Source organism: Dipodomys spectabilis, unplaced genomic scaffold (assembly GCF_019054845.1).
Source record: "Dipodomys spectabilis isolate Male_0828 unplaced genomic scaffold, ASM1905484v1 ptg000262l, whole genome shotgun sequence".
NCBI classification, from domain to species: Eukaryota; Metazoa; Chordata; class Mammalia; order Rodentia; family Heteromyidae; genus Dipodomys; species Dipodomys spectabilis.
In genome coordinates, this window is record NW_024870939.1 from 5,959,366 (window position 1) to 5,975,370 (window position 16,005).

Genomic DNA, 16,005 nt, shown 5'->3' on the forward strand with positions numbered 1-16,005 from the left:
TGAGTTAGTTCTTCAGACATTTACATAATTATAATTCATTTCATTAATATCCCTTCTATCTGTATCTCTCTCAAGCACACACTCACATACATATAGACACACACATGCACAGACACCACAATGGAGTGAAAGACCTAAAATGCTTCCCATGAATACGCTATTTAATATTCATAGTGTTTTCAAAATATCATATGTTTATCAAATGTAAATATGCTGCGTGCTGGTGGTTCATGCCTGTAATCCTAGCTACTCAGGAGGCTGAGATCAGAGTGTCCCGGTTCAAAGCCAGGCAGGTTCAAAGCCAGGCCAGGAAGGAACGTACATGAGACTCTTATCTCCAATAAACCACTAGAAAACCGGAAGCGGAGCTGTGGGTCAAGCCATAGAGCACTTGCCTTGAGCTGAAGAGCGTAGAGACAGCATCCAAACCGAGAGTTCAAGCCCATGACCAATCAAAACAAGAGAGTAAATATTCAGAAGATAATTCAAACCTCTCCCCATGTCTCATGGGGAAGGAAGTTATTGATGTGGAGAATAATGTGTATTTCTTATCTCACAGAATACCTAGGAATAAGTAATTGAAAACATCTTTCCAACTAAGAATGACTATATCTTCAGAACACCTTAACAATGAGTACATCCTGATGCTTTTATCTTTAGGAATTGATGAAAAACTGCAACGGAAATGGAGTTATTCCCGTGTACTCTCTACATATCTCTGGTGTATCTAGGTAATATCTCCAAAACTTGAGGTTGTGATGGTTATATATAAAACTGCTCAGCAGAGAATGCTATTTAGTTTGTCTTTGGAATGGACCAGGTGATCATCCTTGACATAAAAAAAAACAAGCAACCCTATAACCAAGAGATACTGATTTACACATGTTCAGTTCTATCTTAGAGGTGAATGCTTTTGCAAAATCAGACATCATTAATATGGAGAGTCATATTTCTCCACATTCTTTATTTTTCACAGAGAAGAGGTACTTGTGCCTGAGATTGCTTTTCATTAAAGATGGCATCATTGATTCTAAGCCACATGCATGCTACAATATAACCTACACCCTGTGAGTAGGTAATAATGTAACTGAAGTAGTTCCATGGAAAGTCAAGAGGGCTTAGTGGGAATTCCTGTCCCATCATTTACCAGTGATGTGACTTTCTGTAAGATACTAAATCTTTCTGAGCTTAGTTGTTTCCTCTGGACAATAAGAATTAACTTTTTGAGCTTGATAAGTATATTATGAGATGATGTCCATAAACTTTTGGTATAGCTCTTGGCACATAACCATCATAGATATTAGTACACTATTTTATGAATGAAGACCTGAGAGGAAACAATATGTTAGAGGCAACAAAGTGGTAGAATAGGGCTAACATACATAGCACTTAATCATCTACAACACTTCCTTTGAATGTTAGTCAAACTGACTCTGAGAATTTAAATTGTTTTTGCACATTCAATCCCGAGATCCTGACACAAACATATTCAGTGTTTCCTTTCTTTAATGCTATTGTTTAAATTTATACACATATGTACAGTATGATATAATAAACTGATACACATATATGATATATATATATATATATGTATATATATATATGATATATAAAGATGAAATCAGGACATTTAATGCCCCTAATCTTTTGTCATGATGTTGTTCAGGCATCATTTAGATACTCTCCTCCAGTGACCTACAAATATATATAATAGCTATTATCAAGTGTAATACTCCACACAATGCTGGAGAACACTAGAATATATTTTTTCATTTTGTTATGCTTGGGTACTTATGATTAAGCCTTCTGTTATCCACTCTTATGCACCTCTAACCTCTTAGTAATATGTAATGCATAATTCAATCTATTTTAAAACATTATTAAGATAATTCTTCCTCCATTAATCTCTTCCAAATCATCAGGAATCACATGCTCTATCTCATAAAAATTACAGTTAGCATTTCCCACTTGGTCCTCATCAAGAAGTCTTTGGATCAAAAGGAATTCAAAACTTCCTGAAATATATTACTGGGTCTTATTACTCAGAAATAAAAATTGTGTCATATTTTCTGTTGTCTATTTCATGGGCTAATGTAAAGTAATTACTTAAGAGATTTTTGCCAAATGAATAAATAAATAATGAATCTGCCAAAGGTATACTTCTCAAAAGTTGAAAACAATGGTATTGTGGAAAGCAATGCTAAACATACATCCAATTAAAATGCCAAAGTACTTACGTAAGAAATAATTCATTAAGATAAAAGCAAGTTGGCAGGAAGTAACTGCACATCTAATACTTGTGTTATATTTTATCATCAGTGTTTTTTCTCCTTACAAAATGATGTATTTAGTAGAATTAATACTTTCTATCTATAGCTTTAGTGAAGACTCATTTTGTTTTGTTTTCCCCATGTTATTGGTTATATGTTTTTTGGGGGGGATACCACCTCACCCCAGTTAGAATGGCTATAATGAAGAACTCTAATAACAACAAATGCTGGAGGGATATGGACAGAAGGGAACCTTACTGCATTGTTGGTGGGAGTCTAAACTTGTGCAACCACTTTGGAAAGTAGTATGGAGGTTCCTCAAAAGACTCCACATAGAACTTCCCTATGACCCAGCAATCCCACTTTTGGGCATTCACCCAAATGATCACAAACAAGACCATAGTAAAGCTACCAGCACAACTATGTTTACTGCAGCATTATTTACCATAGCTATGGAACCAACCCAGATGCCCCTCAGTACATGAACGGATCAAGAAAATGTGGTATATATACACAATGAAATTCTACGGTTACATTTTTTTTAACGAACCCCAGAGAGTTTCTATTCCTTTTTTTTTTTTCTTTTTTGTTGGTCGTGGGGCATGAACTCTAGGCTTGGGCGTTATCCCTCAGCTCTTCAGCTCAAGGCGAGCTCTCTACAGCTTGACCCACAGCTCCACTTCCAGTTTTCTAGTGGTTTATTGGAAATAAGAGTCTCACGGACTTTCCTATCTGGCCTGGCTTTGAACCGTGATCCTCAGATCTCAGCCTTCTGAGTAGCTAGAATCACAGGTGTGAGCCACTGGTGCCGGCTGAGAGTTTCTAAATGAGTTTTGGAGTTACAACATGGAAGATGATTAAAAGATGAGTTGCATTGGGATGAATATGGAAGGAAATGATGTTTGTGTTGATTAAAAGTGGAAGCACGCTACATCCTAATTCTTTTGACTCACAAGGGCAGAAAGCTTACAATTATCCATATGACTAGACATGTAGTTACCTCATCCATAACCCATTTGTAACAGATCCATTCATCCACAGCTCCTAAGATGCTCGGTGATTTTTTTTTTTCAATCTAACAAACACAGAAATCAGAGGGTGAAAGAGGTCTATAGACCAACACTGACTGCTTAGGAAACATTAAGTTTTAAATAGGCCCACTGTGATGCTACTGTTGCCTTATGGTTTACTGATGAGATTATATTGGAACCTTGTTGCTTCCCTCCTTCCCATTACTTATGCTGTGCCCTCAGGTATCACAGGCTGTTTTGTCAAGAATTCTCCTTCAGCAAGTCATTTCTACAACCACAGTTTTCTCCGGTCACATGTCTATATTTAACCCATACTAAGATGGCTGTACCACTTTGCAGGGAGCCGGGACAAACGCCATTACAAGATGGCGCCCACTTCCTTTCAGCTTAGAGGTAAACGACTCCATATTAGGCAAGTGCTTGGCGGGGCTGCGGGTCCCTAGCTTTGCGCATGCGCCATCATTGTAAATCCTGAGCCAATCCCGTGGCACCTGGTGACGGTAGAAGGCGGACAGCCAATCCTGAAGCGACCCGTGTTCCAAACCCTATATAAGCGGCTGCATTTCCTTGCTCGCTCTCTTGCGCTCAAGCTCTCCCTTCAACTAAAAGGCTCTCCAATAAAGTGTGATCTGAGAAGACTCCTGGTGTGGTGGTCGTTCTTCCTCGCTGGCCGAGAAGGCGTTCGCCGCAAGTGGTGCCGAAACCCGGGACCTGCGCAAGAGGTCGAACAGGAGCCAGAACTCAACACACGGAGAGGAGACGTCGGTAAGTATCCCTAGGTATGCTGTTTTTTACTATGGACTATTGGTTGTTTGCATTGCTGCTTCCTTTGTGGTTTGTCTTTCTGGTGGTTCTCTGTGCCTGTCTGCGTTGTGGGGATGACCACAAAGAGGGGGTCTCAAGGAGACCCCTGTACCCTTCTTTGAAGGAATTTTCAAACCGGTTCTCAGCCCTACATGTGGAAGGGCAGGACCAAGAACGCAGTGATCCTGTGAGTGACTCAGAGGAAGAAATGTTAGAGGAGGAGGGAGAGCAGCTCGATCCAGCTGATAATGAAGACTTAGAAGAGGCTGCGGCCGAGTATGAGGCAGACAGATATGGGGGGTGGCGTCCCCAAACGATAAGAGTACCGCAGCAGCCAGAAAGGAGGAAAGGAGCTGGCCCTCACCCGTCGGCCCCCCCCCTCCCCCGCCGTACCCGCCGGCGGGGCGGAGTCACTTTATAAAAGGGAGCACCTGGTCGCGGCTGGCGGCCGCCTTTCCAGTTTTTGAAAATCCAATTACTAATGAAAGAAATTTTGAGCCGGTTTCCTACTCCCAGCTTAAGGAGACAGAGGCCCGACCTCTACTCTTACCTGTTACCAAAACAAAAAGGGGGAACTGCAGGGAGCCGGGACAAACGCCATTACAAGATGGCGCCCACTTCCTTTCAGCTTAGAGGTAAACGACTCCATATTAGGCAAGTGCTTGGCGGGGCTGCGGGTCCCTAGCTTTGCGCATGCGCCATCATTGTAAATCCTGAGCCAATCCCGTGGCACCTGGTGACGGTAGAAGGCGGACAGCCAATCCTGAAGCGACCCGTGTTCCAAACCCTATATAAGCGGCTGCATTTCCTTGCTCGCTCTCTTGCGCTCAAGCTCTCCCTTCAACTAAAAGGCTCTCCAATAAAGTGTGATCTGAGAAGACTCCTGGTGTGGTGGTCGTTCTTCCTCGCTGGCCGAGAAGGCGTTCGCCGCACCACCTCTTATAAATAGTTCCTTATTTTTGGTAAATTTATTCCTTCCTTTAATCAGCAAACATTTTGAATCTTTTTAGCCTCATTGTTGAAGAGTGTTTAAAAAAAAAGAAAGAAAAGAAAAGAAATTATATTCTCACTACCAGCATGCTAGTCAGTATATTTTAAACAAAACTATCAAGGAAAAAGAATACATATCAAAATAATTTTTATCTTCTCATAAAATAATAATCCAAGAATACAAGAAACCTATCACTGGGCGCCCGAGGAGCACGCCAGTAATCCTAGCTATTCAGGAGGCTGAGATCTGAGTATCACATTCAAAGCCAGCCCAGGCAGGAAAATCTGTGAGACACCTTTCTCCCATAAACCAACAGAAAACTGGAAGTGCTGTTGTGTGGTAGCACTCGCCTTGAGCTGAAGAGCTGAGGGACAACATTCAGACCAGAGTTCAAGCCCCACAACCACGACCACCGTCACCATCAACAACAAAAAAGAATACAGCAAACTTTATTAATACAAAGTAGTTTTCAAAAGTAACAGTTGCAGATATTATTTTACTATAAATATTATTTTTTAAATATGGAATGCTTCATGGAATCATCCTTGTGAAAGAGCCATGTTAATTTTCTCTGTATCATTGCAATTTTACAATATGTGCTTCTGAAGCAATCATTATTATTGTCCTTTTATTGTAAGTTTTAAGTTGTAAATATGAGGTACCGAGGGGTTACAGATACATGAACAAGGTAATGAGTACATTTCCTATTGAGTACTGTTGCCTCCTCCTTTGTTTTCCCCCTACCATCCCCTCCCTCCACAATTACTCCCCCTCTCTCTGCCAAATTTGTAAAGTTCTCAATGTAGTGTTTTGTACATCTCATTGTTACAATGGGTTAACCTGTATCCTTATTTAAGAATTTTGTTTTTTCCCTACCACTCCCCAAATTAGAGAACCAACATCAAATACAGTGAAAATAGGAGTTATACCATGGGGAAAGAACATACAAAGCAACAAAAAAGTCACATGGTACATTACAAATGCACTAGAAACAATAGGAAGAAAGATAAAAGATACTTGTGTCCCTATCTTGGGGTTCATTTCGCTTAACATCATCTTACATGATCATATATACATAGCTTTGACCTTTTCTGCTTGTACTACACAAGTAATAGTTATTGCAATAAGGAAAACCATGGAATCTATGTTTCTTTGGGCTTGTATTACTTCACTTAATATAATTTTTTCCAAGAGTTGGAAAGAGTTGGAAAAAATTACATACACACACACACACATACATACCAGATTTTCTTGATCCATTCATCTACTGAGGGGCATCTGGGTTGGTTCCATATCTTAGCTATGGTAAATAATGCTGCAATCAACATATTTTTGCTGGTAGTCTTAGTATGGCTTTGCTTGTGATCATATGGGTAAATGCCCAAAAGTGGGATTACTGGGTCATATGGGAGCTCTATGTGGAGTCTTTTGAGGAATCTCCATACTGTTTTCCAAACTGGTTGCACAAGTTCACACTCCCACCAACAATGCAGTAGGGTTCCTTTCTGGCTACATCCTCTCCAGCATCTGTTGTTATTAGAGTTCTTGATTATAGCCATTCTAACTGGGGTGAGGTGGAATCTCAATGTTGTTTGATTTACATTTTTTTAATGGCTACAGAGGTTGAGAATTTCTTCATGTGTCTATTGGCCATTCTTATTTCCTCTTCAGAGAAGTTTCTCTTTAAGTCTTTAGTCCACTTATTTGTTGGGCAGTTGTTTCTTTGAGGATTTGTAGCTGGGGGATTTAATTTTTTGAGTTCCAGGTATATTTCAGATATGAGATGTCAATACTTCCCAAGGCTATCTACAAATTCAATGCGATGCCTATCAATATTCCAACCTCATTCTTCAAAGAAATCGAATAGGCAATCCAAAAATTCATATGGAACAATAAAAGACCTCGAAGAGCAAAAACGATCCTTAACAGAAAGAACAGTGATGGAGGAATATCAATACTACATGTCAAACTCTACTACAAAATCATAGTAATCAAAACAGCTTGGTACTGGCACAAGAACAGACCTCAGGACCAGTGGAAGAGAACTGAAAACCCACAAATGAACCCACAGATCTATAACCACCTAATCTTCAATAAGGGAGCTACAAAAAAATACAATGGAAGAAAGACAGCCTCTTCAGTAAATGGTGCCCGCAAAATTGATTATTCACCTGTAGAAAGCTGAAGCTAGATCCTTATATATCACCCTCCACCAGAATCAACTCCAAATGGTTCAAAGACCTCAGAGTCAAAACAGACACCCTGAAAACATCACAGGAAGGAATAGGAGAAACCCTAGGTGTCCTTAGCACAGGCCAACATTTTCTTATTATTGTGCTTTTTAAGAAAAACAGCTGGTTTTGGGTTGAGACTGAAATTTACATTATATTTTATTTCTTCAAATTGAGAGTCTGATAACTTTTCTACAGCTCTGTGGGAAAAAAATAACCATATGGCATGTCACCAGGCACCCCTCATTTTAACAATGGAAATGGGTCTCTAATGAATCTTTCCATGGTTTTCCCACCTAAGAGCAATATGATACAAGACAAAATCCTACTGGTTTCACCTCTAGTTCCTTCTCTACTCTTTTGATTTCACTAGATCATTTACTCCCTCAAACACTTTTCTGCCCTTAATTTCACGGAAATAACATTACTGAAGTAAACTTATCATAAAATTTAATTTTGGAAAAATCAAAAGTATATATTTTATCAAATAATGAAAAACTAATATATTTATTTTTGTTTAATAATCTATCTGACTTCAATATAATGATTAATTTTAATATGTATCACAGCAAAATGGACAGATAAGATGTGGAATCCACAATAGACTTCTAAATATTTGTATATTATTCTATGACTTCATACTGACACGCGCATACAGGAACCCAATCACACACATATATAAATATAGCATGTATTAGACATATATGATTTGAGATATTTTTAAGAATAATAAGACCTGAAAAATCAAAATGATTTTACACAGTTTTAATATTCCACTTAAGAATAATTTCCAATGGTGTTAATTTACCCCATATTTATTAATACATTACAATTTTTCATTATGTGTTGTAAATCTCATATTGAGTCAGTATTATGTTACTCTTACTCTCCTATGAGGTAACATAATAGTCAATTTTAGTTTACACATCAGTCAGAATCCTCTATGTGTATTTCAGATATGAAGACCCTGCATAGCATACACTTGAACATGTAAGGATAATGGAGAACCCTGAAGCCAAGTAAATAAGAGATGAAGTAGAAGGTGCATCTCTACATGGAACAGTCAGAATTCTCAAAAACTTCTAGAGACTTTCATTAAGTACTCAGCCATTAGCAAAAATATCAGAAAGTCCTCAAGAACTTACTAGTAACTACAGTAAATCTCCTACCCCCCACTAATCTGTCTGAAATCATTTCCAGAAAACAAAGTCTTACTTTTTTCTATAGACTAATATATCTCTATTGAAGCCAACCCTGACTCTTAAACCCTAACAAGTAAGACCCTAGCTCATTTACCTTTTGCATCCAGAACAGAGAGTACAAACTTTTTAGCTCAGAATTATGGGGTTTTTTTTGCCTCTGTTAGATGTGAATGCAACACTCTAGCTGATTGGTTTATTTTAGGATTTTACTTGTCTATCATCAGATTATGAAAATTAGTTGTGATTCAATCAAACCAAGCTGAAATTTTATTATTTGAAGCAAGGGTTAGTAGTTTAGTAAGTAATAGAAAGTTTAGACATATCTGGCTCAGGGTTTATAAAGCAGATTTATAAACAGGTGAAGTGACTCACACTTGTAATCTTAGCCACTCTGGACATAGAAATCAAAAGGATCGTAGTTCAAGTTAAGTCCAGGCATAAAAGATGTTAGTGAGACTCTATGTCAACAAGTTAACTAAGAATAAAATCTCAGGTATGAAAAAAGTAGGAAGATGGAAATGGGCAAAAACATGAGACCATTTCTAAACAGTAATTAAAGTTTAAAAAGTGTGTGTGGGGGAATCTGATTGAAATAGTAAAGCAATTGTTTTGCAAGCACAGTCCCCTGAATAAAATATAAAGAAAAAGAAAAAAAGAAATCACATTATAAAAAACCTTACTTAGGTTTTAAATCAATGTTTTTCCTTCTAATCATCTTTCTAATCATTGTAGCATTTTCCTCAGTTGATCAATAGCCTTCACTCTAATTCTAACCAATTTTCCCCTCCTTTGCACAGATTTCACTACTTAGTGAAATATGTACCCAGAACAATCTGTTTTCAGCTATCATATCATCTTCATAGATCACATCCTAGTTCGTAGAGACATTATTTTTCATATTACTTGTGACCATCCTCTGAAAAAAATGCGTGGCCAGGGAGCCAGGAGGCTTCTTAGCCCTTGTACCATTGGAGGATACACTCGACGATTGACCTGCCAACGTCAGAATTTCTGGTTTCTTGGTATCTATAGGTCTATTTTGTCCTGCTTGAGCTTCTATGAGAAATGGCCTTCTAATAGTGCTTATTAAGTGCTAACTCATCCTCCTGTATTATTTCTTATAGAGATGATAAGTGAACTTTTTTCTGAAGACCCTTAGCTAGAAATCTAAAGTTTTACTTTGTAACAATAATTAACATAGCAAAATTTCTCCAGCTCTTGTTTATACCAGGTAATAGATTTTATGTGTTTGAACACAGTTGGCTCAAAATAGCTATACTTTGAGGCAGGTACAATTATTAGGCTCATTTTACATACAAGGAAATCAAAAATGCAAAGAGTGAGCAATTTTCCCAGGATCAAATGGATAATAACTAAATGTGCTGGGTTTGACCCCAGACTGTCTGGCTCCAAAGCTGTGTTCCTAACAACTGTCTATGATGTCTCATTATCAGTGAATTCTACTTTCACTGAGGCATCTAATTTGACTTGGTTCATTTTTTCTTTTTTTAACAAAAGAAAACAACAATAAAATAAGCATACAAAGATTACTTTCTATTTCTGGATCCATACATAAAGCTTCAAAAATGATGTTAAATTTTAAAATTTTTGGATTAAATAACTTTCTAGCTGGGCACTAGTGGCTCATGCCTTTAATTCTAGCTACTCAGGCAAAGCTATCCCTGGAAGGAAAGTCAATGAGATTCTTACCTCCAATTAATCACGAAAAAACAGGAAATGGTGACATGGCTCAAAGTACTAGAGAACTAGTCTTGAGCATAGGAGCTTAGGGAAATCACTCAAACCTGAGTGCTTGGCCCCATGACCAAAAAAACCCCCACAACCAAAAACAATAAAAAGGAATCATCCAGACAGAAGTGACACAAATTTCCCACATCCTAGGCTCACATGTTATTGTACGTCAAATACAAATAACAGTCATTTTATGATGATGCTTAATAAGGGTTAGTCAATAAAATGAATTAATAAGAAACATATTGAACTCGAAAAGAGATGATAAAGTTAGAAATCAAAAGCATTTGAAAAAACACTCATAAATGGGCCATAAATTTCCCCAGTATTCAATGTCAGCTTTTCCCCCAGTATTTCAATGTTTCTAAGTGGCAGTTAAAAAACAGAATCTTAATTTAATATATCAAACATATGTGGCAAATTCTAGTTTAAGCATAAAAAAAACTAGTAAATTCCTCAAATATTTTACTGTGATTGAATCTCATAAGGCTCTAGGGAATAATGCTGGACTTTCTTATCCAGGTTAGGCATAGAACCTTGTCCCCTTCATGCAGCATCTTACGTGATGGACAGTCCCTAAAGCATCCTTGGTGATGACAGAATGCCAATGTGGAGGTAAGACAACATAAAACAAGTTCTTAAAAACATGTGATTTTAAGGTGGTATTGGTGGCTCATGCCTCTTATGCCAGCTACTCAGGGGATTGAGATCTGAGGATCATGGTTTGAAGCCATCCCAGGCAGGAAACCCCACAACATTCTTTTTTCAAATATATATTTCTATTGTAAAGATATTTTACAGAGGGGTTATAGTTACATGAGCAAGCCATAACATTCTTATCTCCAGTTCTACACCAAACAGTCAGAAGTGGGGATGTGGCTCAAAGTGGTAGGTGCTAGGCATGAGGGAAATATGGCAAATTCTAGATTAAGCAAAAAATAGTAAATTCTTCAAATATTTTACTGTAATGGAATCTCTTAAGGCTCTTGGAAATAATGCTGGACTTTCTTATCCAAGTTGGACATGAGAGTATGAGAATATACCTGTATATCTATGTATATGTTTATATAGATAGGTAGATAGATATGTGAGTATGTATCAATGTGTACGTATAAAAATGCAAACCTATCCCCTATTGAAAAGGAAAAAGTACTTACTTTTCTAAAATATTATTAAAAAGATGGATCTACACACCAGAAAAGTTCTTTCTTAAAGTTTTATGGTTTGACAATATTGTATATTTGTGGGTTGTTGGTAAGAAACACTTTGGCTAGGATAAAATTGTTCACTAAAAGAGAATCTTCATTTATTTTTTTTCTCCATTTCCAGCTCGCTGCTGCAAAGGTCAATGGTTATAATCCTCTGTGGATTCTTAGAATGTAGAATGAGGGACTTTGAAATGATTTGTTCTGTCACTTGTTCCCAGAAAAACTGACATAATTTAATATGATGACTGTTCTTCTGTCCCTCATTAAACCAGAAAAGGATAACTCAATAGAACTTGAAGTTATTTATGACTTACTGCTTAGAAAATATGAGTTTGGCAATTTTAAGCTCTATTTGCCCAACTGCCTTCCCACCCCCACAAGTTAGTCACTGTCGTCTCTCTGCGTTGGAGAAAACATGAGGCAAATTTTCTTTTGTATGAATCAGGAAAATATAAGTAATCAAATCACAGAGTAACTATGAAGCACCTATGTCTTTTCCAAAAACTATGATGTGTAGAGGATAATTCTTTATGTTATTATGGCTTAGAAATAATGATTTACCATAGAAGAAAAGATAAAAGGAAGCAGTCAATGTACAAATAAAAAATAAAAAGGAGAGAAATTTGTAGTCTTACCACCAAGGATTCTCTGTCCTGGTTGAAACCTAGATCCTTAGAGACTACTGTACAATTATCAAAAGGAGTATACAAAGTATATATTGAATTTCAAAGCTTAAAATGAGTATGGCATCATAAAAAGACAGATGTAAACCAATTGTCACACATTTCTTTGCTTTTACCTATATTCAGTTTTAAGCCATAAACAATTTTGGTTATTCAATAGAATGGGATCTGTGACCATTAGGAGTTCCACATGTGTTTTATTAGTTAAAGTTTTTGGATAAGATATTAACCTTTATAACAGTAGCATCATTGATTATTGTGTTATACAATATTATCATAGATATATTACCATATATGCATTACATACACATAGATACAAAGATATGTATTATATGGTCACACACATATGTGTGTATACATAAACATATGTATGTTTGTGTTTCAGTGTGTATAATAACGCTTTAGAGAGTGTGAATAAAGGAGAGAAAGATGTTCAAATATAGAAATATTGTGCTCTTCAATCTGATGAAATGGATTAAATGGAGCATAAGACTAAAAAATCAAATGTATGCCACAAAGAAGCAGGATTCTATAGCATTGATCACCAATATCCTCATAATATTTGAAAAAAATCACTGATGCTAGTAATTTCATTATACACAAGTGAAATAAATCACAACTAATAACTATGATCCTAATCTCTTTCAATTTGCTAAGTATTTACCACATTTCTAAGTTTGATTTCTTCATGATGCTTCTTATCAGAGGCACTGCTAGGGAAGATTGTATTCAATGCTATTTCAGATCTGTCATATATAATCTTCGAATCTGCCAACTTTCTGCAATTCAAAGATGAGCTCATGTACAAGCTGACAAGCAGAGGTGATGAGTCTAGGTTTTCTTGAAAGTTGTTAAAAGTTTAAGTTGCTCCATTCTGCAGATACTCTCTTAACTGGCCTGGCAATTTTTATAATGACAGGTGCTGTCAGGTGAGATGGTAAATTATTCAGTTCAGTGCATGTTGTAGGTAACAGTAAAAAGCACCAGAAATAGAAACAGCCCCAGATATTGGAGACAGTGACTTAAGCAAACTTATTAGATCTCTGAAAATCCTGATGTTTCATTTTCCCCTCAGGTCTACCTTAAAAATTACCACTTCTGCTGATGATCATACTTCCTATACATGGAAATTGAAATGAAGAACATAATCAGATTACTTGAAATAGGAAGATCCCAGACATGGGAAAGTACAGTTTTGGGTCCTGACATTTTCAAGTAACAAAACTCCTGATATTCAAAGAGTTGTGCAAATAGCACTATTAGTACAATACTACATGTATTACTTTATATACCCATAAATATCCCACCCTTCTTTTTTTAACATAGTCAACCAAAATACATTTCCATTTTACATTGGAATTTGGATATTTATTTTCTCTTGTAAGACAGAATATAAGAAATTAAGCTGAGGCCTTTCTTTAGAGTCAGACTCAGGGTGATATTAGCATATGGTATTCAAAATCTGTAGCTGACTGTGGTATCCTGGGTGAATATTATTGGAGTAAGATCAGGTCTTAGTGTTAGTTGAAAACCTTAGGCAGTTTCAGAAAGCTAATATGGTTGTCATGTTGTTGTATTTGTGATGTTTCATGATATATTTTGACTTCATAGTATTTGTTTTCAGACATCTCAGTTACTTGCCAATTTTTCTAAGTTGAAGATGTCACATTAAAAAAATAAGTCTCCATCCTCAAAGAGGATGGGCACAGTAGTCGTGGAGATGGGAGGGCAGGGATGGGAGGGGAAAGCAAAAGAGGCAACAATGCTTGGTAAGAAATGTACTCATTACCTTGCTCGTGTAATTGTAACCCCTCTGTATGGTATTTTCACAATAAAAACCTTATTTAAAGAATTCTAAAAAATATATCTGAAGTGAGAGCTAAAAAAAGAGCTCAGCTCCTGGAAATGCCTTCAGGCCACTGTTTCCACATTTTGATACTTGAACAAGAACATTACCTTAATGGTAATCCAGAATTATGCAAGTTTTAAAATTTTGCCAGAAAAGAAAGGATTTGGGAGTAGCAATTCCTTTTGGGTAAGGTAAATAAAAGCAATAGCCCATCTCTACCTGATAACAACCTGATATGGCTATCTACCTGAGATAGCCATATGGAATCTAAGAGGAATACAAGTAGTGACTGTGAGACAGAAAAAAACCAATACGAACTTTTACTGTTGTCTTTATCTCTACTTCCCTGAAGTCTTCCAAGATAAAAGCAGATTTTCCTCATCAGAAGAGGAATGGACAAGTTAATTCAGTGGGAGTGACTATAGTCTAAATAAATGCTGTTTTATACAACCTGGAATTCATAATAATTGAAAGATTTTGGTAAAGATTAAAAAGGAAAGGATTTTCATTTTTGGCCAGGCACTGGTGGTTGAAATAGGAGGATCATGGTTCAAAGCTGGCCTTCTTTAGGAATGCCTGTGAAATTCTTATTTCCAATGAACCAGAAGTTATCTCCAAAAAGCCAGAAGGCCAGGCATGGCTCAAAGGCAGAGTAATAACCTTGAGTAAGGTAGCTAAGCGACAGTGCCTGTCAAGGTCTGCACAACTATCAAAAGGGGTACAAAGTATAGTTTGGATTTCAAAGCCTAAAATGGGTAAGGCTTTAGGCATTGAATTCAAGCCTTAGACACTGGCTTACAAATGACCAAAAGAGAGGAAGAAAGAAGGAAAAACTTTTAGAGCTGCATAACTTTCATGGCTGAAAATGCAGTGTATGTCACTGGAATGAGAGTCCCAAAAGACACTGGCCTTCGTTAAGGAATATGGCAGTGGGACTCATCTTGCAGGTAGAGCTCCAGGTATCCACTGTAGCTGTTGAAGAGAAGGAATGCAGGTTTGAAAATGAGTTAAGTCAGGTAGCCATAATAATTGTGCTGTACCAGAATGATGCTCCAAAGATTGGTACCATGTGCACAGAGGTCCCTAGATTGTGGGAAGTGCATACAAGTCAAGGAAAGAAACTAGGATCAGGGGATGTAGAGCTACTGTATGCCATTTCCTTTATGCTCAAATAGGTCTATTATAAGGTTGCAATAAAGAAGTGCACTGTTTCCTTGAAATAAATATGAGACAAAACTAAATATCAGCAGCTCTGATATTTAGTTTAGCCACCTGAGTTAGAATGCATTTTCCACTTTTGTAGGTCACTGAGTACATCACTATAGCAACCCTAGTCCTGATTTGAAGCTGCATTGTGACTGGTATCTATATCTGAAATGACCCGCAACTCATTAAGTCAATGTTGTGCCTGAGGACCTGGACACTGATCACATTCCACACCTCATTCCTTTCTTTAAATTACTCTTGACCAATGTTGTGAATCGAAGAGGTCATCTCCATAATGACCCAAACTTAACACAGACATCATAGGCAGCTGCAGAGCACAGACACATAGAGTATTTACTCACAAAATGAACTGAGGAGTAACATAGTGTGAGCTTTCTCAGATAGAAAGTAAAACAAATATGTATACCAACTACTAGAATTGTTATAAAAATTACTTGACTAAAATATGGAAAATATTTGGAAGTAACTTTTCACTGAATATATGATGACAGTTGATGATGATTGATGATGATGGTGAGGATGAGGATGATGATGATGGGGATGATGATGGGGATGATGGTGATAATGGCAGCAGTAAGCCAGGTGGACTGTATTAGAAACAAATTATTGAACGCTGCCTGAAAAACGATGAAGTTTTGCAACGTCTGTTTTCTAGCAATTAATCTAGATAATAGATCAGACTTCTTCTGTCTACCTCCTATCTATTTTACTATAGCCACAGAATACTTCTTCCTTGGCACTCTTACTACGTACCAAG

At 37.1% G+C, this 16,005-nt stretch overlaps 1 protein-coding gene and 1 pseudogene across 1 annotated transcript in view; both read right to left on the reverse strand.

The window, feature by feature from the left end:
* The window catches only part of Lrrtm4 (leucine rich repeat transmembrane neuronal 4), a 748,759-nt gene that overhangs the window by 406,616 nt on the left and 326,138 nt on the right, over nt 1-16,005 (reverse strand). The gene's annotated exons all lie outside the window — the stretch shown is intronic.
* On the reverse strand, nt 5,612-5,707 carry LOC122125234 (annotated as a pseudogene).